The sequence below is a fragment of the Gymnogyps californianus genome, chromosome Z, assembly GCF_018139145.2.
Source record: "Gymnogyps californianus isolate 813 chromosome Z, ASM1813914v2, whole genome shotgun sequence".
Lineage (NCBI taxonomy): Eukaryota > Metazoa > Chordata > Aves > Accipitriformes > Cathartidae > Gymnogyps > Gymnogyps californianus.
The window spans coordinates 14,260,435-14,286,714 of NC_059500.1; positions in this window are offsets into that span (position 1 = coordinate 14,260,435).

Here is a 26,280-nt window from a genome sequence, read left to right on the forward strand (position 1 = left end):
GCTACTTAGACACAGGTACTGGAGGGTCCTGGAAGCACTAGCTGAAGCTGAGGTATCTCCCCATTCCCCAATCTCTTGCTGAGACTTTCACAGTGTCTCTAGGAGTAAAGGTGAAGGCAGTGTGGGTGGTCACAAAACTGTGCTTCACAACCACCCCACAGCAACATGACAACTTAAGTACCACCTCACAAGCACGAGTGAAAAAGAGCTGCACACAACCAAAGCACTTCTTAGCTCCATAATGCAAAGAAACTTGGGAAGGTGGGAGGGAGGGGCACGCTTCCACACTGCTACTTTCCCCAAACTGCCCCACCCTATCAAGTGACCCCCTCATCCAGATACTTTCAAACTTGAATGCAGACATCAGCCACTACCTTTTTGTTTCACAAGACTACAGCCAAATGGTCCTACAGTGACTCAAGGTGTGTAACTACACACACAGCTGACAAGCTGCAAGCAGGCCAGGAAAGCTGAATGTTAATGCAATTGCAGCCTATGCAAGCAAGCTGCCCCACAGGAAATTTACAAGTATCCAGTGTTCTCTACAAAAAGGTAGTAAAAGCCTCTTATAGGACTAGAGCCAAAATATCTTTCTGGCTGCCCTCCTATTAGGCAGCTATTGAAATATAAATAATATTTTTAAAAGTGAGAAAGAAAACAGCTAGTCTATTAGGAGAGGAAAACAAAAGTGCTGCTTGCCCCAGTATGTCAAATCTAGTAAAAGCTCTTTGGAAGAAGATATAAAATAATGAAAAAAACCTTGCAGGCATTTTCCCTAAATAGCACTATATTTTGTTGCTTTGAAATTACAGTGTATAGAAAACACAGATGTATGAGATCGTGTGTCTCATTGTGGACTTCTGTTTGCTGAAAAAGTTGAAACTTAGTGGGAGAAAATAGGGGAGCAGAAAGTTTGAAAACAGGTACATTAGATTTTCATGAGGGATTTATTTTTGTAGCATTATTCATAAAGTCTTCTGGGATATTTACTTTCTGGCTATCACAGGAAGCACAGGACAGCAGGGATTATGAAACAGTCTACACTGTCTCTTTGCATTGTGTGGGCTTGACTTTTTATTTTGTACTTATTCACAGTTTACCAGTGGAACTTGGACTATTTAGCAGTCTTTACCATGCTGGTGGAATAAAGATTTCTAATAGTCCTCAAATTGCATCTGTGTTTAAAGGTATACACTTTATGCATTGATTTACTGACTTTTCCCACCCCACCAGGATTTTCCCTCATATTAATTACATCCAGGTTCTGCTACTGATCCTCAGCAACAGTGAGCATCAACAGAAGAGGTATTCCTCGTGTAAAGCACTACATGGTGAGTGATGGTGGCAGGTTCTGGCAGTAATTGCCTAATTACCTGTAGAACTATATTTTGGCAAGCACAAGGCAGAATGACCAGCTGTTCCAAAACAATGGGAAGCAGACGTCTGTACTTCCAGTGACACATATATTCTATCATTCCCTTCTTGGGAGGCATTAGTTTTGTAGCAAAATCTTCCAGTAAAAACTGTTTTCTAGTTTTACATGTGTTTCTTCACAACTCATGAAATAAAAAAAACCAACATAACCAGACTTCCAGAGTCTGTACACAGCCTGAAGGCTTGGGAAATTCAGCTATTTTATCCATTGAAATTATTTGTTAACTCTGAAACCTAATGATAGTAATTTCTAATACTTATGCTAATTTCCTTCCCTCTCCCCCCCCCCCCCCCCCCCCCCCATCAAGATAGCAGGTTTCTTCTTAAAATAGCAGCCAGCTCCATTAGTCACAAGGAAATCAAATCTCACCCTTGCATATGGCTTCCCCACTCTGCTAGCTTTGGGAAACAATGATATGTTTTGAAAACCACAATCTAGAGTCATTCCAAAACAGAAAAACTTGAAGATAATTTTACACTAATTTGATAAAGACTTTCATTAAAACCATATCATCTTAATTTCGTGCATTTTTCCATCAGTTGTCTCTGGAGACATATGAGTCATGTGCTACAAGAATCACAATCTTGACTGCAGAACTAAGGTCCAGACTCTGCCGAAGGTTTCACTTCTTCAATTTTCAATGCCAAATGTCTAACCCTTTTCTTGGAGAACCCATATGCAAGAGGTTTTTCACACATTTCATGCTCTTTGGGACAGAGGTTCCAGTAGTAAAAATGAATTATTTGCTTTCTTTCCCATTAATAACTCATCTTTTGTAATTTGACATTTAGGGGCCTGAAAATGCAGTGTGCTGCTACTGACTTGACTAGATTTAATCCTGATGAATAAGGATGTAAAAGTAGAATTAGGCTACATGCTAATGACCATATCAAATCCAAATCAATTAATAGTATTTATCTAATGGAAAGTGCTAAATGCCAATGCAACAATAGTTATCAGCCTTTCAATTTGTGTTATGAATTGTTGTCATATCATAATTACACTGTATTTAATCTTCTGCCCCAAGCAGTTTTTCTTGTGAGACAGTTAATAGATAATTCATCTCCTTGTAGCTTGGTTGCTCCTCCAACAGACCCAGTTTAGCCTCAATTTATCACTGAAACTGTGTCTAAAGCAGTTTATTTCTGGTACTGTCCTCAAATTTCAAGGCTCATTGTATTTATTCTGTACAATGCTAAGCCATATAATTCTGTGCTCAAGTGGACAGACAATCAACTCCGATGATGAAACTTTTTTGGTACTAGGCTTCAAAGAAGCTATTAAATACATTTTTGCATATGGGTCTTCCTGGTGAGATCTTCAATATTTGAGGGTAACTGGATGTACAGGAGTCATTTTTGGGTCTGATCCTTTTAGAACATAAAAAGATTATATTTCTTAGATTCTTTTTCACTAGAGTGACTTTTAAGTTGCTGATGGCCCAAATGCCAACATTTGATAGTACAGATTCCTTAATTTCTGAAGAACATAATTTCCTTGTACCGATGGTCTAAATTATAGCTTATTCTTAAACTTAGTTTAATAATAAGCACATAACAATACAATCACATATGCAGCTTGATTCTATTAATTCTGACATTTGTTTAAAAAGTACAAGACCTTTTGCTTTGTTTTTATTAATTTTAAGATTTTCCAAGGCAGGGAGGAGATTCCTGATCCTGACTGAGATACAAATAAAAAGTATAATTTGCTTAGTGTCAGTTCAACTGAAATTTTCACACAACAACAAAAAAAATCTGCAAATATTTCACAAAAAGAGCAAAAGTTACAACATTGTTTTAGAATAGATATTTACCATATTTTACAGAAAAAAACCCAACCCTTACTGAGAGAAATATTAGTTGCAATAGGATCAGTAGCATAAATTCCCCAATTTCAAGGGACTCGACACGTTATCCAAAAAGTAAACAATGAAAAATTGAAGAACCTTTTCAGAGTTACTGCAACAGTAGCAAAAATCAGCTCGAATACACATCTTTCGTATAGCTTTATCTGTTAACTTTTAGGGAGACACATTGCTCAATACATGTCAATATTAACTTCTAACAAATTACAGTGTTACGAGGTTTACAGCATTAGGTGGACTTTGCAGAATGCAGCTAGCTCTTATTTCATTATGTGGGCCTGCCTTACCTGCTTGTTACTCTCAATGGATAAATAAAGTCAATAGGGCTTGTCAATGTATTTTTAAAATTCCAAGCTTTTTTCCTGAAAGATTGACCTGAATGTTCATTCTTTCATACTTCTATCCAGTCACCTTTCAGATATATAAATTTCAAACATGATGCAGACTTCAGTCAGCAGAACAGTCAGTAAAATGCTCAATAGTTCAGAAATTTAAATATTTTTTATGATTAAAGGAAGCATTTAAATATTGGTAATACAGACTCAACAATTCTGGCCATACGATGCAAGGTCTTGAGTTACATCCAAATTTCCTATTTGTTGATTTCTGTACAACCCAGTAAATTGGCTGAAAAATAAGCCTGCACATACATTTGAATCAGACCACATTCATCTCTCCCTCTTGACTACAGCAATTTGAATTTTCACATAGTTTTAGCATGTAATTCAGCAATTCATGTTACCTTTTCCTATTAACTGTGCAGGAAAATATTACTGTCAGAGAAAGGCATTGTCAGAGATTAGGCAGAGCCTGCTTTGTGACAGAATAAATGTTACTAAATCTCATTACTTCAAAAGTTAGAATCCGGCAGGACAAAGAGCATCACAGAGATGCCGGGAAGAATGTGATACCCTTCTCCCCTCAACTATGCACAGGTCTGTCGATGGTGCTGCTGGTGCCCTAAACTCCTCAGCTGAACCTTGCTTCAGGAATAGCTGGAGGCAGACTTCGGGCTATCAGCTTGGCTGGTGTCATCCATGTCTGCATGAGCTATAAGGCCCTGAGAAGCACTCTCAGCTGGCACCTGGAAGATGCGATTTGGTGCAGAAATCCCCCCCAGATAACTCTAGGCAAGACAGATACCGCATGTGGGTGGTAGGTGCCACGCAGAAAGCCCACCCCGGGTCCGCGGGGGCAGAGCAGCCGTGCCAGTGTGACACCCAAGCACTGGTTATCATGGGAACAGTGCTTCAGGGTGCTAACCTCTTGCTCCTGCCACCAGCTTGGCCCCAGCTAGGCAGAGGATCTCTCCACGGAGTGGTGCTCTAGCCAAGTGCAAAAATGCCTTTAGCTGACTGTACTCAAGTTCGATATGGTCAACTGATGGTACAAATCTGTTTCTACCAAAATGAGCTGCAGGCTTCTTGTAACACATCTAGGGAGACATGCAGTGCATGGTGAGTGATTTCATAGCTGGAGCTGCTCTCTCTGCTCCTGGCATGCTGCATTTTCAACACATGGGTGTGTGAAACTGATGGACTGGCATCTTTGTCACAGACCACCAAGTCCTGTGATCTGCCAGTGGCTGATTATTTCCCCTGGCTTTCTGAACTGGCTGGGATAGCAGAGCTGTATGCAAATCATTGCAGATTCCTGCTTGGACACCCACAGTTAGTCATTCCCGATGTGGCATTGTAAAGGACTTTTGACAAATAAACTGTGTTTTTGCTGGAATACTCACAAATTCCACGTCTTGAGCTCCAGCTGCTCTGAATGGTGTCAGCAAGACTAGTAAGTTCGCAAGTTTGCAAGACAGTTCAGCTCCAATTCTAATACACGTACATTGAGAAAACACATTTATCTTCTATGTTTAGGAGGTGATCTGCCCAAAACCTATGTCCGGTTTATCTAAACAAAGTTGAAACACTGTACGGCTCATATGAAGACTCAACAATGTTAGCAACTGCAATAAACCAAACTGTTGTTAAAATGATTCTTCCTGGCACTTAATCGCTTTTTGGAACACGGTGCTGCTAGCACTTCATAGCTCAAACTGTCCTAAAGCATACAAAACCTATTGCCAATGTTTTTACAACGGAAAAAACCACCCTGGGATATCCCAATACTATACATTACTAGGCAAGTGGGGCAAAAGTAAGTCTGTTTTGTTAGGTCAGAATTCAGAACGCTTTAGCTTGATTTTCTGTGTTATGAGAAAGACCGTGCATGAAGTATGTTACTTCACACAGGTTTTTGCTTGGGGTTTTTTTTTAATTTATTTTTATTTTTGCTATAGCATGCACCTGGATGCAACATGAAAGCTTCTGTTGCTTTAAAGAGTTTTAAGTTTAACTTCAGATAAATTATTTATTTATATGCATAGACACATTTTTATTTGCACTCATAATGGCACAAAAATCATCTTCTCTAAACAAACACCAAAGGACCGCACATTAGCAATGGGTCTGAGAGAGTACACTGCATCTTGTTAGAAAGTGTACTTATTTTTTATTTAGCCTGGAATGTAGCTATTTAACTTCTAAAGGAACTTTTTTTGATGATTTCACACCTCTTAACTTTTTCTAGTAAAAGTTACTTTGGAATGTGCAGATTTGTAATTAATTGGAAGCTATAGCAACCTGACACAAAATTCAGTAGCTTCAAACTTCAGTCAGCAAGTAGTAATATCTAGTGTATTTTGCTACTTGCATTGCTTTTAGTTTACATTTTAAATTGTGATGGCAAACACTTACAATATTACGTTTATTCCCTACAGCTTTTACAAGTCACAGAGTTTGTAATTTTTTTGTCCCTATCCCTATAGTTTTGTGATTTTTATTTTATTCCTCTTGTGTGTTCAAGAGAGTAGGCCTCTGCCATCACTCATGGCCTCATTCCATATGGATACACAAAAAGTGCCAAAAACATTTTCAAAATGACTGGTTTCGGCCTACTTTAACTTAATCATTTTAAGCAATGCAAAGCCTTCTTTGCTGAGTTTTATTTTCTGTGGAAACTTCAAATTTAGAAAAATTAGAAATGGAGGAATGGGATTCATTGTCAATTTGCTGACTGACAGGGTCTGACCACATTTATGTCAGCAGTCATTTGAAAGCCTAATTCTGCTGCTGTGTTTGGTTTCGTCTACGATTGTAATAGGGTTTTCCTACATGGAGATCCTCCAGAAAAGAGTGAAGTTAATGCTTTGTTTCACCAGAGATTAATCCCACTGTAAGGCATTTATTGAATCCCTGTGTAGACGCTTTAATTTGGAAGTCACATGGCTTCAGTTTAGTAGAACTGAAATCTCTTAGGGATTAGGCTAGTGATGGTTGCTTTCCTTCTGAATGAGAGAATCCACATAGAGCCTTAATAGGCTGTAACTTACGCATATTGACTTCACCTCTTTGGCTAATTTGTCCTGCCTCCTCAAACACAGTAGTCATCAATGTATTACAAATTATACTTCAGTACCAACATTGTTAGTCTGATAACTGACTGCTTCTCATTTGGAGTAAGCATGCTAATAGCAAGTATCAGGGAAAAAAAATACACAAGCCTGCTGAAGAAGTAATTACATACGTGTCATGAAAGTGGGATATTTGTCTCCTCATAAGTACCATGGAGTTTGAATTATTTGGTGGATTGTGATAGCCTACGAAAAGTATAGATAAGCAAGGTGGAAAATAGTCACCATCTGTTTCTTGTAATAGTTTTAAACAATAGCTTCTATCCGTATGTGGCAACCAGGTAGAACTGTATACTGGGATCATTCTGAACCACCGAAAAATAATAGTTTATAAAATGGGGAAAAAAAGACAACATTACATAATTTCTCCTAGAACAGACAGACATGGATTATATTTTATTGGTAAGAAAGATAACAGGAATATTCAGGTGAAATATTGCATCATATACTAAAACCAAATGCTTTCCTTTTTTTATTTCTAGTGCCTGCTTTGGGATTTGGAACCTGTGTAATGTCTAGCCTTATTCTCTTTACAGGGGTTCAAACACATCTACAACCTATAATATAGCAAGGAAATCAAACATGATGGAAAGTGATCCCCATCATCACTGCCAGCTTCTGTTTTCACAAGAGAAATTCTGGGAACTGTCGCCTTCATCATAATACTACTCCCTTAACAAAATCGTGAGAAAATTTCTGCATTTGCTTAAGGAAGGTAATGTCGCAGAATGTGTCCTGCTTGTGAACTTTAAGAGTTAGTTTTGGCAGCTAAGGAAGGGTCTGAAATAGTGACCGTGACCCCACACTCTCACCTGTACATCCCACTGGAACCGACAAGTAGCCCTGCCTCACCAGTCCAAGCTGACCCACATGAGATACCATGTCCTCCACATGGACCAGGCTGTGTCATATCAGGCATGTGGTTAAAAACAGTCCAAATGGAAATGCAAGCTCCATCCCTGAGGCCTAGTTGATACCATTTGTGTTTATTCATCTGAAACAACAACATCTGTTTGTAGGAGACAGAAATGCTCCTAACACCTCAGAAAGGGATTTCAGCTAAGGAATAGTGCTGGTTTTGAAGCAGTATTTTATTTTAGTTTTCTGCTAGTCTGCACTGAAGTCAACACACTCACCCTCTGAGCAATGCTGAGAATTTACTGTTTGTCCCAGACATATGCTCACAAAAATCTGTGAGCCTTGAAAACGTACCAGACCCCGTGTGGATGACTTGCCTTCTATGACCTATTGCAAGGTGCTAATCTCAGCAAATGACTGTCCCCTTCCTCCAGGTTTGTGTTAACGCAGCGGGTGAAAGCACCATACCAGAAACCGTTGACTCAGCTACTGATACTGAGTTCAGCCCCTTCTGGTGCTCCAGAGGCAAAGCAGGTTTGCTGTTGCTTAAAGGTCTCCATGCAAACCATGTATCGTTTCATTCAGAATGTGTCCTCATTATGGAGAATACCTTTTTCTATATTTGGAGGAAAAGGTACTTGCCATGCAAGGACCACATAAGTTTTAAGGCTGTATTGGGGTTGCGTGGCAAGGTTTTGGTAGCAGGGGGGGCTACAGGGGTGGCTTCTGTGAGAAGCTGCCAGAAGCTTCCCCTATGTCCAATAAAGTTAATGCCAGCGGGTTCCAAGACAGACCCACCGCTGGCCAAGGCAGAGCCCATCAGCAACAGTGGTAGCGCCTCTGGGATAACATATTTAAGAAAGGGAAAAGAAGAAGGAGAGTTGCAGTTGCAGCCAGAGAGAGCGGAGTGAGAAGATGTGAGAGAAACAGCTCCGCAGCCACCAAGGTCAGTGAAGGAGGGGGAGGAGGTGCTCCAGGCACCGGAGCAGAGAGATTCCCCTGCAGCCCGTGGGGAAGACCATGGTGAGGCAGGCTGTGCCCCTGCAGCACATGGAGGTCCACGGTGGAGCAGATATCCACCTGCAGCCCATGGAGGACCCCACACCAGTGCAGGTGGATGCCCGAAGGAGGCTGTGACCCTGTGGGAAGCCCATGCTGGAGCAGGTGTCTGGCAGGACCTGTGGCCCCGTGGAGAGAGGAGCCCACGCTGGAGCAGGTTTGCTGGCAGGACTTGTGACCCCGTGGGGGACCCACGCTGGAGCAGTCTGTTCCTGAAGGACTGCACCCTGTGGAAGGGACCCATGCTGGAGCAGTTCATGAAGAACTGCAGCCCATGGGAAGGACTCATGTTGGAGAAGTTCATGGAGGACTGTCTCCTGTGGGAGGGACCGCACGCTGGAGCAGGGGAAGAGTGTGAGGAGTCCTCCCCCCCCTGAGGAGGAAGGAGCAGCAGAAACAACATGTGATGAACTGACCCAAACCCCCATTCCCCGTCCCCCTGCACCGCTCTGGGGGGGAGGTATAGAGAATCAGGAGTAAAGTTAAGCCTGAGAAGAAGGGAGGGGTGGGGGGAAGGTGTTTTAAGATTTGGGTTTACTTTTCATTATCCTGCTCTGATTTGACTAGTAATAAATTAAACTAATTTTTCCCCAAGTCGAGTCTGTTTTGCCCGTGACAGTAACTGCTGAGTGATCTCCCTGTCCTTATCTTGACCCACGAGCGTTTCGCTATATTTTCTCTCCCCTGTCCAGCTGAGGAGGGGAGTGATAGAGCGGCTTTGGTGGGCACCTGGCATCCAGCCAGGGTCAACCCACCACAAAGGGTTATTGGCCAAATAATCATTTCCTGTTTAGTAACTGTATGCAGCTGCAGGCAGACAACAGAAAGCCCTGTAACCTGACACTACAATATGTAAATCTATTTACTTCCAGGCTCCAGAGTGCTGCGTTTGTCTCTGCTACAAGCATAAAAGTCACTTAAGTAACAGTTAACACAGATATATTTTTTTCATCCGTTCCAGGGAAGGGTAGGTACATATCTCCTGCTAACAGTCACTAACTTCTAGCTGTTAGTTTCTTTTTGACATGATCACACGGTCTTAAAAATAAATAAATAAATGAACACACAGGAAAACGGTAGGCAAAAGAAGACATCATTGTTAGGTGTAATCATTTGTGGCTTTGAATACGCTGCTAATGGGAGTGAAACTCAAGTGGATTAAGAATGAGCCATGATAGGAAGGAGAAATACAAGAACAGTATAAATTCCCTTAAGGGAAGACATCACATTAAAATAATAATAAAAAAATAGCAATACTTGAATTGTTCAAATGATGGGAATGTCTACAGGGCAAGTCTAGACCAGGATCCAATTGTTCTAGGCAGCGTACAGACATATGGTAAACCCAAGTCTTTGTCCCAGAGAATGTGAAATTATGTAGGAGAGAACAATACAGGTAGAAAGATACAGAACCTCTTTTTACTGTTAGAAATAACAAAGGTTGGGCCTAGGGGAATCCATGTCATGTGCAGATTGCTATGGGTTCTCTGTCAGAGTTAGGGGCTGAAATGAATTTCCCAGTCAGCCACTGCCTTGACTGGAAGAGATTTCACACCTGTTGCACTTCTAGCACTTTTCATGCCAATTCTTGAATTCTTCAGTTACTGCTTTTGAGAACTGTTCTTTACTCAGATATTTATTTTGTTGGTTCACTAGCAAAAGGATACATTAGGTGTCTGTTCAGTGGGGTGCCAACAGTCACACAAAAAAGACCTCTGATTAGCCATCTGAAGACCCTCAGGCCAGCAACATATTTCTGCAATGCACACACACTTGTATACACTTATATGAAATTAGATGTGCTTGCTGAAGATTTTAAAGGAAAGTTGAGAGGAGCTAGTGAGAGATTTCAACATGACTGCCTTTCAGCCTGCTCACTAGATTCCTGTCTTCTCGCAGCATCAGTGGTCTGTATCTCCACATCAAATCCAGCCTCACAGCAACAAACACCAACTTTGTCACGGAAAAGCCAGAGTGAAACAACTGCATTTTCCAATCTTAAACCTCTTCAGAAGAGCCTTAAGGTACCCCACTGTGCTGGTTTTGGCTGGGATAGAGTTAATTTTGTTCACCGTAGCTAGTAGGGGGCTATGTTTTGGATTCGTGTTGAAAACAGTGTTGATAATACAGGGATGTTTTCGCTATGGCTGAGCAGTGCTTACACAGAGACAAGGTCTCTTCTGCTTCTCACCCCACCCCACCAGCGAGGAGGCTGGGGCTGCACAAGAAGTTGGGAGGGGACACAGCTGGGACAGCTGACCCCAACTGACCAAAGGGATATCACATACCATATGACATCATGGTCAGCATATAAAGCTGGGGGAAGAAGAAGGAAGGGGGGGACGTTCGGAGTGATGGCGTTTGTGTTCCCAAGTAACCGTTACGCGTGATGGAGCCCTGCTTTCCTGGAGATGGCTGAACCCCTGCCTGCCGATGGGAAGTGGTGAATGAATTCCTTCTTTTGCTTTGCTTGCATGCGCAGCTTTTGCTTTACTTATTAAACTGTCTTTATCTCAACCCACGAGTTTTCTCACTTTTACTCTTCTGATTCTGTCCCCCATCCCACCGGGAGGGAGGGAGGGAGTGGCTGTGTGGTGCTTAGTTGCTGGCTGGGGTTAAACCACGACAGTCACTTACTATTAAAGGACAGCAGAGAGAGGGCAGCTCAGGAACCACGCACAGCTCTTGCCAAAAGCCATGAAGGCACCAGAGTAAGAAGGCTGCTCCTCATTTCAGGTTATCGCAAGGCAGGATGGCAGCTCTACCTGCTCTAACTGTTCAGTGGCTGAGGGGTTGGCTGTACCCTGGCAAATATGTCACTCATTACCAGGAAAGGGTAGGTGGCATCTTTTTCTCCCAAGGAGTTTTTTCTCTTGCAGTCTAAGAGGGTCTGAAGGCCCTCACTGTTTATCCAAGAAATTGTCTGGGGTAGGACACAATAGTGAGAGTCTGGCCTGAGCACCAGAAGAGACTGTGATGGGTAGTACTGGGATTGCTCCCACAAAACAGAATTGATATTGACAGCTGGAGGCAGCAGCAAAGAGGTGGCAGTAAGAAGAGTGCATGAAACTTCCCAAGGAGGAGTGAGTGATCTTTAAGGGAACTTAGTCATCGTTAAGATCATGTGTCACTAGGCAGCTGCGGTGATCTGGTTCCCTAGGTGACCTTTCAAGATCACAGCAGGAAGGAAAAAGAGGCTCTGGAAATCTAGCATTTATACAGACAGTTATACAAAATGGTGAGGGATTCAGAGGATTTCCCTTTACAGTTTCTCCTCCACAAGAAGTCTAGTGATGCTGTAAGTAAAAAATGGATCTGGGGAAAATGTCTCTTTTGTACTCTCACATCTTCACCGTGTACTCATGCAGAGTGAGGGAGAAGCAACACTCATGTTGATACAACCTTTAATTACACATGATAAGACCCTGAAAGCTTAGCTTCAGTATCCAGTCTTGTAGTGGACAAATTTAATGTATTTACAATCTTCTATGTTAATAACTATTAAAGTGAGACTAGGGATGGTGCTGTGATCTAGACATTTTCAGAATATTTCAATAGCAAACAGAGATAAAAGAACTGAATAGAAAAACAAATCAGTTTAGAAATGGTAGAGTGACGCTGGAACAATTTATTGTGGAAAAAGAAGTCCCATGCAAGTTTTTCTGAGCTTTTTAGCTTTTTTCTTCTTCCTTTTGTTTTGTTGTTCTCATTCCAGTTTATTATTCGTTCAGCTCAGTTTGCTTCTGGTTCACTTACTTTTGACATATGACTAAACAAAATTGCCAAGGGCACATAGATGATGGATGATACAATGATGGCAGACTTATTTTCATTCCAATTCTAAATTCTTCTAAATAGGACATTTTTCTTTCTAACTTCAACCTACTGCATGCGTGAAAGTGGAGAAGTTCACCTGATGTGACTGTAGTGGAAGAAAAAGGAAGAGAAACCTGGACTGCAGTTGTGCAGCCATATTAACTTTATTTGGATACTTCATCCCTAGGAGTCATCATCCCTCACGATATTGCAAAGAGACACTTATAAGCGCTATTACCTTCTGATGTGTTGCATGGCAGTCTTAATGAGCTTCTTTCTCTGTCCTGGTCAGGAAGCAAAGAAAACCACAGCAGAAACATCACAGGCTTGAACTTGCAGTTGCAGCGGTGAGCAGAGCGCTGGAAGTAAGTGGCAGCAGGAGAGCAGACAGTGCAGCTCAGCAAGGCTAGCTGTTATTCGTGAATATGAAGGAAAGGCTGAAGAAACAAAATGCTGTTATTCATACCATATGGTTGCTAAAGAAACTTTGAGGGTCCCCTAGTGTGTGTGTGCTGCCTCTATGGCTAGGGGCACAGCTGCTGCAAAAGGAAAGGAAGGAAGATCTTGCCAAATACACCATAGGAAAAGAATTAGGCCAATTGTATCTTTTCCTTCATTTCAGTGACCTCCCCTTACCAGGTCATGAAGAAGATAGCGTTTCCCTGTTGGTCCCTTGCTTTTTGCTAATAAGTACCTCCTGCCTTAACACTAGTAACAATAGAGAGAGTAATCCTTGGGGTTTTCTGAAGAAGATTCTTAACTATGTGCTCCTATGACTGCAAAGAAAGGAAGGAATATTTCCTTGAGTGCACAAAAAAATCAGTCCAGAGAACTTAAAAAGGGATAATTTGCAGCAAATCTCTTGCAAGTGAAACTGTGCAGGGCAGATGTCAGATTTTTGTGGTGTTCCGTAACATTTAGGAACATGATGTTAGAACTCTGCATGAACTATTTTTTTTTTTTAAAGCAAGGCCTGACTATAACACAAAACTGAAAATGTTCACTGTAACACCTCGTTTTCACATCAGTGTTTAAGAGACGTGCTTGAAATCCCACAAAATCCTCTGAAAGATGAAACTGATATGAGACATGACTCTTTTGTCATCCCTGAAAGAAGTGCAAAATCATGAGATACCTGTAGATCTTGAATTTTTACTGATCATTGCATCATTGGTAGCAGAGATTTTAAAACCCAATAATCTACTGCCTGAGCTAGTTAGCCATAACTACGAGAAGCACATTAACCCTTGCAAGTCATGCAGCCACAATAAATGGTAAAACCCGTTCAAACACATTTCTAAGTTCTCTTAAATCAGTGGATCCCAAACTTCCTACAGGTTTGACAGCTTCTTCTGCAGCTACTGCTTTATTGTGCTCCTCTTTGCCCTTTTTCTTCTATACTTTCCTTCCCAGTTCCTGAAGGCTCACTTCCTAGCCCTCTACTGCTATTTCTTTTCTTCTTCCTTTCTTACCTTTGCTGTGGCCTTTCTGTTCTCCTCATCCCTTGTGCTGATGGCATCGGTGTGAACCAGGCTGGTAATTGTTATTGGTTTGGGCCCTTCATCATACCCCATCCCTAAATTTGGCATAAATAACTGGTAATATTGCTCATTCATGAGAGACTAGTGCAAGGCAAGTCACTGTTTCCATTAAATGAGGACTTTGACTCCCTAGTTTGCTGAAGTCAGATCATTTTCTTGTTGAGCTGAGCTTGGAAAGATGTTAGGGGAAAGGCAAGATAATGAATTTGGACTCTACCTAAATCTTCAGGAACAGCTGTAGGCTGAGACGATTTTTTTTTTTTTTAGTTGCTAGTCAAAATTTCTTTTATTCTGGGAGAGGAGGATAAAAAAAATTTGCTTTCATTAGGAAATTCTAGATTGAAGAAATCTGACCTATTTTTCAGCACATAATTATTAATCTTTGACACAGATGCTAGCAGCCACTGAGAAATGGATGCTACTATGGGGAAAAATCTGCTTGGTATCTGAGGTCTGCAATGTTTACACAACATAAGACCATGAATTTAAGTGGACATGAAGCTAAAGAAATAAATTGCAGGAATGTTTGATTTTTGGCTAGTGGATGGCATAGAGCACTTAGGACTTTTACTGTTCAGTGAAAGTAAATTATCAAAAGAGCCATTTCTGTTTTCTTTTGTTTTTTCTTTGTTTTCCCCAAACTACATATAAAGCAATGGTAGCATACTAGGAGAGGCAGATTTAAATGCTATTTAGTGAGATTCAGACCTCCAACTTGAAAAAATCAAAATTTTTGTAATGGTCCTAATTCCTCTGTTTCCCAAGTAGCTGGTAAATCAGACAGTACGATAATGCTGCAATTCCCAGACATATGCAGGCTGAAAAATTTATTTGTCGAGCAGGAATAAGAAGCTGTTTCAAGAGGGACTGGCACTTCTAGAGTGTCTTTTCACACAGTCCTCATTGCTTCACAGCAGCAGTTCCATTATTCCGGCTTCAAACTGAAAACCACAGCCTTTGGGGAAATCTTTCATATATTGTTTCTAAAGCAGCCCAAGCAATCAGTTCCTGTAGTGCTGCACAGTGTTGTCTCGATTAACCCCTTACAGATATTTCAGGATAACTGTGCAAACTAAAAGGCAGAGATGGAAGGTAGCCAGACAATGTAGTCTGATCTCAGTAGATCAATTCTAAATAACAGAGGCTAAGGTTAAAACATGCAATGCAGTACAGTGTAAAAGATATCCAAGCTAGCTCAGAATGCATGCTATACACCACAAAGATACAAGTTTGTATCCAAGAAGTGGAAATTTCTTACTGTGCAGTGTAAACGTGCCTTGAATTCCACAGAAGAAACATTACTCTTTGTAAACATTTTCTTGCATAACCTCGACAACATGACTTCTTCCTCACTTCTCCTGGACCTAATTGCTTTCTTGCTGTAGCTGTTCAAGGAAGATCCTTTGCCCGGCACTTCCAGGAGATCTAGACTGGGTCTTTCTCTGCAGTCTCCTAAAGCCCATTTCTTTCCTGAGCAGAAAGGAAAGGTGTCCTTCAAAGTTGATTTTTACTCCAGTGCTGTATCTCTTTGGCTCTTCTAATGGGTATGTCTGATATATTGCAAAGGCCAATAAAGATCTTTTCTGTAATTTCTTTTATTGGCTCTAAAACCTCCCAGACAAATATAGACTATATTTACTACTATTGCTAGAATAAATTGTGCCCAGTACCTTTTCACTTAATAAAAATTTAGTCCAGGGCCTTCTTAGGAAGCAAAACACACAAAAAACATAACCAAAATTTGAACAGGATAAATTTTGAAAGCAAAGTTTGACAAGAAGCTATAAAGCATCAGGATTGCTGCTGCATTTTGGTAATAGAGCACTTGTGTTTCAGAGACAGGTGCTGCTTATTTGAGTTCTTTATCTGTGACTAAAGGCCCTTTTCTGATATTGTATTTCCAACCTGCCAAGAAGTTTTGATTGATGAATTGATTTCAGTGGGCTCCCATGCAGACTCATTATGACCAGAAATGCTAATTCTCAAAATAGATATTCAAAACTGGGCCATGATGACTCACTGTCGTTTGCAGTCAGAACTCTTATTTATTATTGAACATTGGTAGGTAGTGGTACAGTGTTCGTAGCTTAAACTACATATTTGGCATCTTGTCTCAGTAAATTTTATGGCTCAAAAATGTCCTGAACAACTTGATCCATCTTGAACCAGGTCAGGCTGGACCTGCTTTGAGCTGAGGACTGAACTGTGCAAACTCCAGAAGTCCCTCCCAACTTACACTATTCTGTTTAATGGTGTTCTCATTATACGTCAATGAATCAGCCAACACTAACCCAGAATATTATGCTCTGTCATAATTTTTTTCCACTAAGAACAATCTACTCCCTCCCCTCTTCACACCACAAATTTATTTAATCTGACAATTAGAGACTCTCTTTAAGCAAGAGAAACAGTCAGAACAGAGTCTGCCACCCCTCTTGGAAATCAGCTTCAAACTTAATTATATTTAGAGTGAATTTTTTCCATATATCCACTTGGGATCTTCCCCATTTTTATTTATTTCCACTGTCTCTCTTCCTCCCTGGAGGCACCTCAGTGAAGATCCCATCCCCGTCCCCTCAATCCCCTCCCCATGGGCACTGGGTTGCTGTTAGGTGCTCTGAAGCTGTCTCTGCTCAAGGCTGAACGAGTCCTGGCCCCACAGCCTCTCTTCACAGGCTGAGTGCTCCAGCCTCACTGCCCAGTGCCCGCCCCTGAGCTCCTCTAGTTTGTAAACATCTTTCCTACGCTAGGAGACTGAAAACTGAATTCAGTAACCAAGTAGGGTCTAGCAAGTGCTGAGCAGTCACTTCCCTCAGTCTCCTCCTTGTGCTCCTGTTCATATAGCCCAAGACAATGATAGTGTTAATTGCTGTCTGGAAACACTGCTGGCTGATATTTTCTCACCCCCTGGCTGGTGAGCCCTGAGTCCGTATTATTCCGGGAGGCTAATCCATCTCAAGTGCATGATTTTGCATTTGTCCTTGATGAATTTCACGGGCTCCCTGTTGGCCTGTTCCTCCTTGCCTGTCAGGTCTCTCTGGATGGCAGCCCTGCCCTCTAGTGTATTGACTGGTTCCCCCAAGTTGGGGTCATACATGAACTTGGTGAGTGTGTACTCTGTCATCCCATTCACATTGATTAAGGTTTTTAAACAGCATATATTCCAGGACAGAGACCTGAGGAACCTCACCTGTAACTACCCCCCAGGTGGAATATGAACCAGTAACTGCTACAATGATCCAGCTAATTTTGACTCTTCTCTTGGTCCACACACCTACAATATAACATCCCAAACTGATAGAGATAGATTATATCCACTGGTTTCATTCACAAATCCAGCCATTTTATCACCGGGTCAAGCATGATACACCCTTGGTAAATCCACGCTGACTGTTTCTCATCACCTTCTTGTTCTTCATGTGCCCAGAAATATGCTCCAAGAGGACTTGCTGCATGATTTTCCCAGGCACCCAAGTGAGGCTGACTGGTCTGCACTTCCCCGCATGATCCTATTGGACTTTTGTGGATATGGATGTGACACTTCCCTTTCTCCAGTTGTTGCAGATTGCCCTCAATCTCCATGACCTTTCAAAGATGATAGACAGTGCAGTCTTGCAAGAACATTGGCCAGTTCTCTGTGCACCCTCAGATATAGCCCATTGGGTCACATGAAAATGCATGGGTTGAGTTTTCTCAAGTGATTCTTAACGAGGATCTTCTCCATTACCGGTAATTCTTCTTCTTGAACCTTGCCTCTAGAAAAAAGGCCTGGGAGACCTTGCTGATGGAGGGAAAATGGTGAAAGGAGTTGTGTGCTGTCTGTAGGCAGGAGAAAATAAGATTGCACCAAAGTGTCTATCTGTAAGCAGTAAATAAGAGAGTAGCTGACATTGATCTTTAGAGCATTGAGGGATGCAAGCTAATGTATCATAGTGAGACAACATTCTCTTATCTTTTTTGTAAGTTGTGATTATGTGTACAATTTCTGCATGGGGAAAAAATCCACTATTTTATCACCAATAATAGAAGTGTGATTTTCAGGATATCTGTGGGTACTTGAAGCATAAATCTTCCACAATGTAGTAATTGCAGAATACTGGATATTATTTCCAATTTGCAAATTCGCCATGAAGTAATTTCACCTTGAATTCATAATTAGGGCATATTATGCTGAATGGGTATCCAGCCAGCAAAAGGAACACAGAATTTCAGAACAATTTGGAAATTGAATACCTCCTTAAAAAATAAGGACAGAAAAAAACCTATATTGGATCACAGCAGGAGCCACACAATCCCAGTTCTGCCAGGAGCAGACGCCTAAGAAAAAAAATCATACACATATAAAAAACATCCTTGGTGAAAGAAGGGAGGTAATAGTGGTGGTTTTTTTAATGTTTTACAATGTGGGACCACATATGAGACAGGCTAAGAACTCCTGAGATTAAAAAAAAAAATCATATTGTTCTGTCGTACTGATTAGCAATGCTTATGAAAATCAGCACAGAGACAGGGAAAGTGATTACATTAGCATAGACATATACCAAGTATATTAGGCTTAGATCTTTAAAGCTGCTTAAAGGACTTGGATACCACTTCTCGGTAACATATAGGTCTAACAGTTAGGAATGAGCAAATCCAGGGGGAAAAGAGCTGCTTAAACAGCTTCTAAGATTTTGAAAACACAGAAACAGAGAATATGGTCTAATTCTGAAAACACCTAAATAGGAGCAACTTTTCTCTTGTTAATAATCTCATTAACTCAATGGGACTGCTGACATGAATATAATTACCTCATACATACATAAGCATTTTCAGGTTTCCGCATATCAGAGACAATACCTCTCAGCACAAAAAAATTAGAGCTTTAATAATGAAATCTCATTACTTGCAAGTGTCTCTTTACAAATGTTTGACAGTAAGCTTACTGGCAGAACAAATATGGTGTCATTGAAATATTGCCTAGTTGTGCTTAGGAGATGATAAAGTATACATGTTACAAATTAAGAGAAACAAGTGAAACCTTTTTTTTTAAGCTAGGTGTCTAGGACTTCAAACAGTTATGCAAGTACATTTTACACTTGGGATGCAATTCAATTTGATGAAAGTATAGCTTTAAAATAAAGGGTCTTAGAATAAGAATAGTCAGTGGGAAATAATGATCTAGCAACAATGTAGTTTTGGAGACTTCCAAACATAAACAAATATCTAATTCTTTAAGCTATTTCTTACAAAACAGTAACTATAATATTACCTGGACACTCCAACAGCCAAGTATTTTTAGTCTCCTGAGAAAGCAAAATTTCTCCAGGTAAAATGACAAAATATATTATCCAAATTCAGGCAGTAAAAAGACATTTTGCGTGATTCAAAGAGGGGAAAAAAAATCTTTTCAGATGACCTGCTGTAGCTGATTTTAAGCAGTCAAAAAGGAAGATGACTCCATCTAAAATTACAATATAATCACTGGTGTTTTTAAATCACATACATTTCTACCTACTCATCAATGGAACTTAATCCAGATGCAGAGGGCACAAAGCATGCACTCTGAAAGCAACACATTTACATTTCTAGAAAGGATTAAAACCCACGAACCTCGGGAGTAACAGAACGTGATGCCTTGTGAATGACTGATTTATCTGAGTGAAACCAACAGATTCATGGATTTGTCTCTTTCTGGTGGCACTGAGGATAGGCTCTCAAATTGTGCAAGCACACACACAAAGGCAGTGGAATAGTGAAAGTATCCACACAGGATTTCAGAAGCCAGCAGATTATAAAGTTTAAAAAAGAAACCAAAATGTAGCAAAACTCTACGTAGACCAGAATTTCAATGGAGATATGTAAGACTCTTCTAGATTAAAAAAAGAGAGGGAAGGGCAGATGGAATTTGAATCCTGACTTAAGGTTTATATTAATTCAGATGTCTTTTTTTAAAAAAGCTTCAGTGTACTTCCTGTGCTATGAGACTCTGAAAGGAGAAGCATAGCTTTTTAAAATTAAACTAATCCCCAAAGGAGTAACTAGTCAGACACAATTCACATTCAGTTCATTCTTTTATGAAGTGCAGCAGATCAAACTGGAGGAGAGAAAGGTGAAGAACTCACAGAGAAAACACGTGCTCAGACTCAGCACACATGTCATCATGCTTATACCAGTTCTTGGCTGGACAGGTCAAGAGATACTTGGAAGGGTGAAGTTGAAGTAGTTTATATCAGTGCTGTCCAGTCTTCAAGTAATTAAATCTTCCCTTTTCTCAATATATAGCATGCTGGGACTACCCAGAGCTTTGCATTAGCAGACAAGGAAGAATGCAAGCATACCACTCTCAACCATACGTGACTGTAACTTTCTTGAACTATGTCTCAAGTTTCTTTGTCTATTGTCAGTGATTTGGTAAAAAGAAAAGCAATTACAGGGATTACCATGAATATATAGCCTAAACAATAGAGCAAAAGAAAAGTTAACTGTGGTACAAATGACATGTAGATAAAACAGAAGTTAGTTTACAGAAGCTTGTTCGAAAAGCTTACAGAGAAGAAGAATATATATTTTTAAAACCCTAATGAAACTGGGAATAGAACACTTACCTAGTCACACTTTTTATTGGGACAAATTATCATTCCAGAATGATATTTTATTTAGTTGTATCTTAAGAACATTTATTCTTCTCTCCATTTTTACATAAAATAAATATATGAAAATCAGGAGATGCTAGACATCTCACAAGAAAGAAACATGAATTAAGAGAATTTGAGGCCAACTTTTAGGTTAACAAGGTACAAAACTGAAAGAAGAAACTCTAATAACATTAGCTCTAGAATTCAGAACTTAATTCAGGATTAATTTTCAGAAAAGAAAATGAAAGTAAAACAGTTCTGTTGCTTCTTCAGTCTATATATCTTGCATAAATCTACTGCAAACAGTAAAGGTCTTCCCTTGCAGATGATAAATTTCTTGTGAAAAGAGCCCATATTTGTATGTATGCATCTAACTCTCTCTCTCTATGTGTGTGTGTGTATGTGTACCCATGTGTGTATGATGTAATGAGGTTTTTGTTTTGTTTTTTTTTCCTCCAAAGACTTCAATTCTCATTCAGACAGCTAAAATGAGTTCAACATCCAAATTCTCCACTTACGATGTTTTTGTCATATTAAACATTCAGTGAGTTATGCTTTTATGAAGAATCCAAGCAAATTACTGTACACTCAAATTCTGGTCACAGTTATGGACTTTTAGTTATTAGTGTCAGGGCCAACCTGGGGTGACTTCCAGCAAGAATTAAAAAAATTACTTCCTGTCGTGGTTTAACCCCAGCCGGCAGCTAAGCACCACGCAGCCGCTCGCTCACTCCCCCCCCACCCCTGGGATGGGCGAGAGAATCAGGAAAAAGACCTCGTGAGTTGAGATAAAGACAGTTTAATAGGACAGAAAGGAATGAAAAACAATGATAATTATAATAATAATAATATGACAATAGTAATACTAAAAGAATTAAACTATACAAAGCAAGTGGTGCACAATGCACCACTTGTTGACCAATGCCCAGTGGTTAGCTCAGTTGGTTAGAGCATGGTGCTAATAACACAAAAAGGTCGCGGGTTCGATCCCCAAATTTCCAGTATATAAACTGGGGGAGCTGGCTGGGAGGCACGGATCGCAGCTTGGGAACTAACTGGGCATCGGTCAACGAGTGGTGAGCAATTGCATTGTGCACCACTTGCTTTGTATAGTTTAATTCTTTTAGTATTACTATTGTCATATTATTATTATCATTATCATTGTTTTTCATTCCTTTCTGTCCTATTAAACTGTCTTTATCTCAACTCACAAGGTTTTTTTTCCTGATTCTCTCCCCCATCCCAGGGGTGGGGTGGGAGTGAGTGAGTGGCTGCATGGTGCTCAGTTGCCGGCTGGGGTTAAACCACGACACTTCCCTGTCTGTGTTGCTCCAAGCCATTGGTTGTTTATGTTTGGATTGCCCTGAAGATTGTAACTTAATGTAAATTCACAGTATGGGTACTCATGCATTTGATAGAGGTTAACATAAAACTTCATATATATGTGTTTGAATATCATTCCTATAATCATGGTACTCTTTATTTCCTCTGTCTTTTGATTGTAGGAGAGTACTAAGCTATTAACAACCACATGAGTGAGAAGAGAAACTCATTTTCACAACCAAACAACTGTTGGGGCATATGTAGAAAACCAGTACATGGAAGGAAGTGGAAGCTGAAAAATAGTAATAAAAATTTGGTTAAAAGACTGGAAAATACATATTTATAATACATGGCATTTCTCAGGCATTCACTGCCTGTCTTTCAGAGAGGGCTTGCAGCCACCCTTTTTTTTGCAGGTACTGGCACTTATAACAAATCTGCAGCCACAGTGTCCTGCCTCTGAATCAAACATCTGCTGCCTGATATCAAGGAGGCAAGATACCTGTATATTGCATAATTTTTACATCTTTGCCTTTTCTGTCATCACCCTCACCATACTAGCTATCTATTCATTTCCTAACAACCAGGAGCAACTGTGGAGGAAACCCTTCAGTAATAAGACAACAGATTCATAGTGGAGAGTAGCAACATCAAAAATATATTTCCCATGCCATTGTGGTGACATTCTTGAAAAAAAACAAAGGACATTTCCACCAGAAAGTATCATAGCAATCTCATTTTTCTTATGTATCTACTCATGCTGCAGGATTGAAACAATGAACATGACTGATGCCTACAATAATATAAATAGATTTGCAGCCCCAGATTTGTAGTACTGAATCCATACTCAGTACCACAGTATGACAAGCATGTATAAAAATTCATGTGGCTCAAGAAGGAAGACTTGGTAGTAACAATACTAGTTCTGTAAAACATGGAACAACTGCAACCTATTCTATTCTATGCTGTGTGAAAAGCTGAATGTGAATATTCTCTTTCATGTCTACCTGGAGGTTTGAAACCAACCACAGCAGTAAAGCAGAAAGGGCCTACCTTCTCTCCAGTGTCTCCTGCTTTGCTTTAAAGAGAGTCTTAATAAACATCTTTGTCACCTTCGGCAATAATGATCTCCAGAAGTTTTTATGAGAGATCAGTATTGTGATGTCTCATGTTCTTTTTTCAACTACAATCAAAGTACCTTTAATTATTCTGTGATGAGTTTCGTTTACTAGCTTGTCTTTCGCATTTTGTTGAGACAGCAAGATATTTTTCTGGTTTTCTGTATGTCACTGTAGTGTTGTGTTTAAATCACTGAAGAGTAGGTATGAATGGGTAATATATGAGTGAATAACCTACAGAATGATGAAATGAAACCTATTCTAATTTACTTGGCTGGCCAATGAGAGGTAAGGGCTATTATGGAATTCATTAGGAAACCATGCCGCTAATTATCAATTACTGCAGGACAAACGAGTCAAAAGTTCTTTGCTAATTGCCTTCCCCTTCCTTGCATGCACATGCACATACATACCTAGTATCAGTCAAAATCTCTGCCTTGATGCATGCATTTGCTCATGTGCAAAAGAGAAAAATCTGTACTTACCACTGAAAGGGTTACTCTATTAATTCCACCTTGTGTATATGTATTTAGTATTCTCCTTCAATTTTTTTTTTTTTTTTCATTCAAAGTAGATCTCTCTTTACAAAAATAAACAAGCAAGCAAACAAACAAACAAATAAAACTCTTCTCTTAATCAAGTGCCTGGTATTCATTAGGATACTTTTATCCATTGCTGAAGAGATCTTCATGCATACATTTAGAAATAATTTGATCTTGCAAAAGAAACTTTAATAAAATTAGGCAGCAAAAAGCCAGCAGTAAATAAACTCTGGAATATGCTTTCTCTTCCTTGGCCACAAGCCAGGTGAATTCAATCAGAATCATCCACAACAGCATCAGAAGCATCTATATATTATTGTCTTACATGCTGCAGTGTTGCATATGATGTTTCTGTGTTTCTGAAGTGCCATATTTACTCATCTTTTCAAGCTTTCAGTTGCAATCACTAAGCTATCAATGGTCTATCAAGGATCTTGAAGGCAACTACAGACTACAGATTTGATCCTGCACTAGTAAGTAGCACTGGAGCATATAGCTAGAAAGAAAAAGGCACTGGAGGCCCTTTGGCATCCATTGAGACATGGATTGCTGAGAACTGAACAGCAAGTGAACCATGGGGGTACTTCTAAGGCACTAGGACCTTCAAAGCTAACTTTGGTACTCTGACAACTTATTTCCACTCCATGGTTTGTGGCTGTGCTTAAGCACACGACATGAGATTAATTTTCCCCAAGAAATCATAGTTTGCTGACATAAAATCATTTTGTTAACTGCTGAATTTCTGCCACAAATTCTTTCTAGATAGCTCTATTCTGTTTCTATAAAACCAAGGAGATACTTAGATGTTTAGTAGATGATAGTGAAATAAATTTTCAAAAACCAGTTCTGTCAAATATTTTTGAAAATAAACAAGATATATATTTTTCTTATCCAACTAAGAATGGTTGATATTACTTCTGGGAATCTGTCCAGCTCTTCCTATCTTCTCTATAGTCTCCATGCTTTACACAGCAGCTTGCTTGCTTATCATCTTTAGTTTGCTCTTTGTTAGGGTTGAAGGATAAATGCTTTCAACTTACCTTTATACATATATAGAATTGTATTTCTCTTAGCAACAAGTAGCTGAAAATATTTTAGAAGTTACACCCATTAGCATTCCTAGAAATATCACAAGATTTTGATCTTCTCCTTCAAAGGTATAAGGAAGACTTCTACAGTATATGATATAAAGGCACATTCGTAAGACTATCAGAAGCCCTTGCATCCACTGTCAAAATACTATAACTCATTCTATTGTAAAAACTTCCATTTTGGAGAAATTCCCTGAATATGTGCATAATATAAAGTGTGTCATTTAAAGAAAATGAGCGTTAACCTCCACTTGATCTCTCAAATAAATAGCAGAGATACTGTGATCCTGATACAACTTGAATAGAAAGTTCATGTTTGTTGTTAAACCAAACATCATCTATAACAAATTTCCCTGAGCTGCTAAAGTGTACTAGAAAGATTTATAATGTTCATTTATTTTAGGCTTAGCAAAACCAAATGTAACTTTTCCAGACTAGATTTAACTTCACAATATACTGAAATTTTTAAAACATCATTTATAGTTCACCAGTTAAAGAATAATAAAAAATAAGGTTTGTTTGAAACACCCTTGAAAGTTGACCTTGCTATCTCAAGGTGGAATCAGATTTTCCTTAAATGTTTGTCTTTGATTGTGCAAAATCTACAATTGCTTCTAAGAATCCTTAGCTATGACACTTTTCTCGTATTCATCCTAAGCTTCCTTTGCTTCTACTTGAGCCCATAGGTCCTCAAGATTTATATAGTGCATAGGGAACAGCACAGTTCCTTCTTGCTTGCAGGAATGTTTTACACAGTCAACAAATCATCTTAACTCCTACTATTTTTTTCTTGTATAGGTTAAAAAAACAAAACCCAAATTCTTTCAGTCTTTCTTGGTAGCTCATCTTTTCCAGTCTTCTAGTTATAGCTTGTTATCGTCTTCATTTTCCTAGTTATTTATTCAAATATTACTTTTGTGTCTGGTTGTAGTATTTTTGCATTGTGCCTTGTGGTGCTTGTTGTACCTTATGGTGTTCGTTTTGTGCCTTGATCTAATATATCATTCTAGTTATATAGTAACATTATACTTTTATCTAATCTTTTCACATAGTTTTTAATGAAATGAACACCAACTTGTCATATTTCCACCTGCGTTATCATAGTAAGTAATAAAGTAACTCAATCTGAAACGTCCATTGAAACTTTTAGTTGATGTCTAGTCTTCCCTTTGCCATCTTTTTTTTTAGCACTAGACCTGTGCAGTGTCAAATGGGAATTCATGAAGTGCAAAAGGCCATCCTAGGGATGGAAGGAGCTGACATGGCCATACTGTTTACACCTTCTGTGCTCCTTCTCATCTTTTCTAGCTGAAGATAAAGTAATAAACTACTTCTTCAGGCACAAAGGTTAACAATCTTTTAGTATAAAGCTATTGCAGATAAATAAACAAAATGAAAAGGTTGATAAAAAGATATCAAACAAAAAAAAGTCCTCTGACTCTAAAACAGTGAGTCCTTCTGCCACATCTGTTCTGAGGAAAATCCACGTATTCAATTCTTCTTGAAGTCTCCTACTAGGTAATTTCAAATTTACCAGTGTTGCA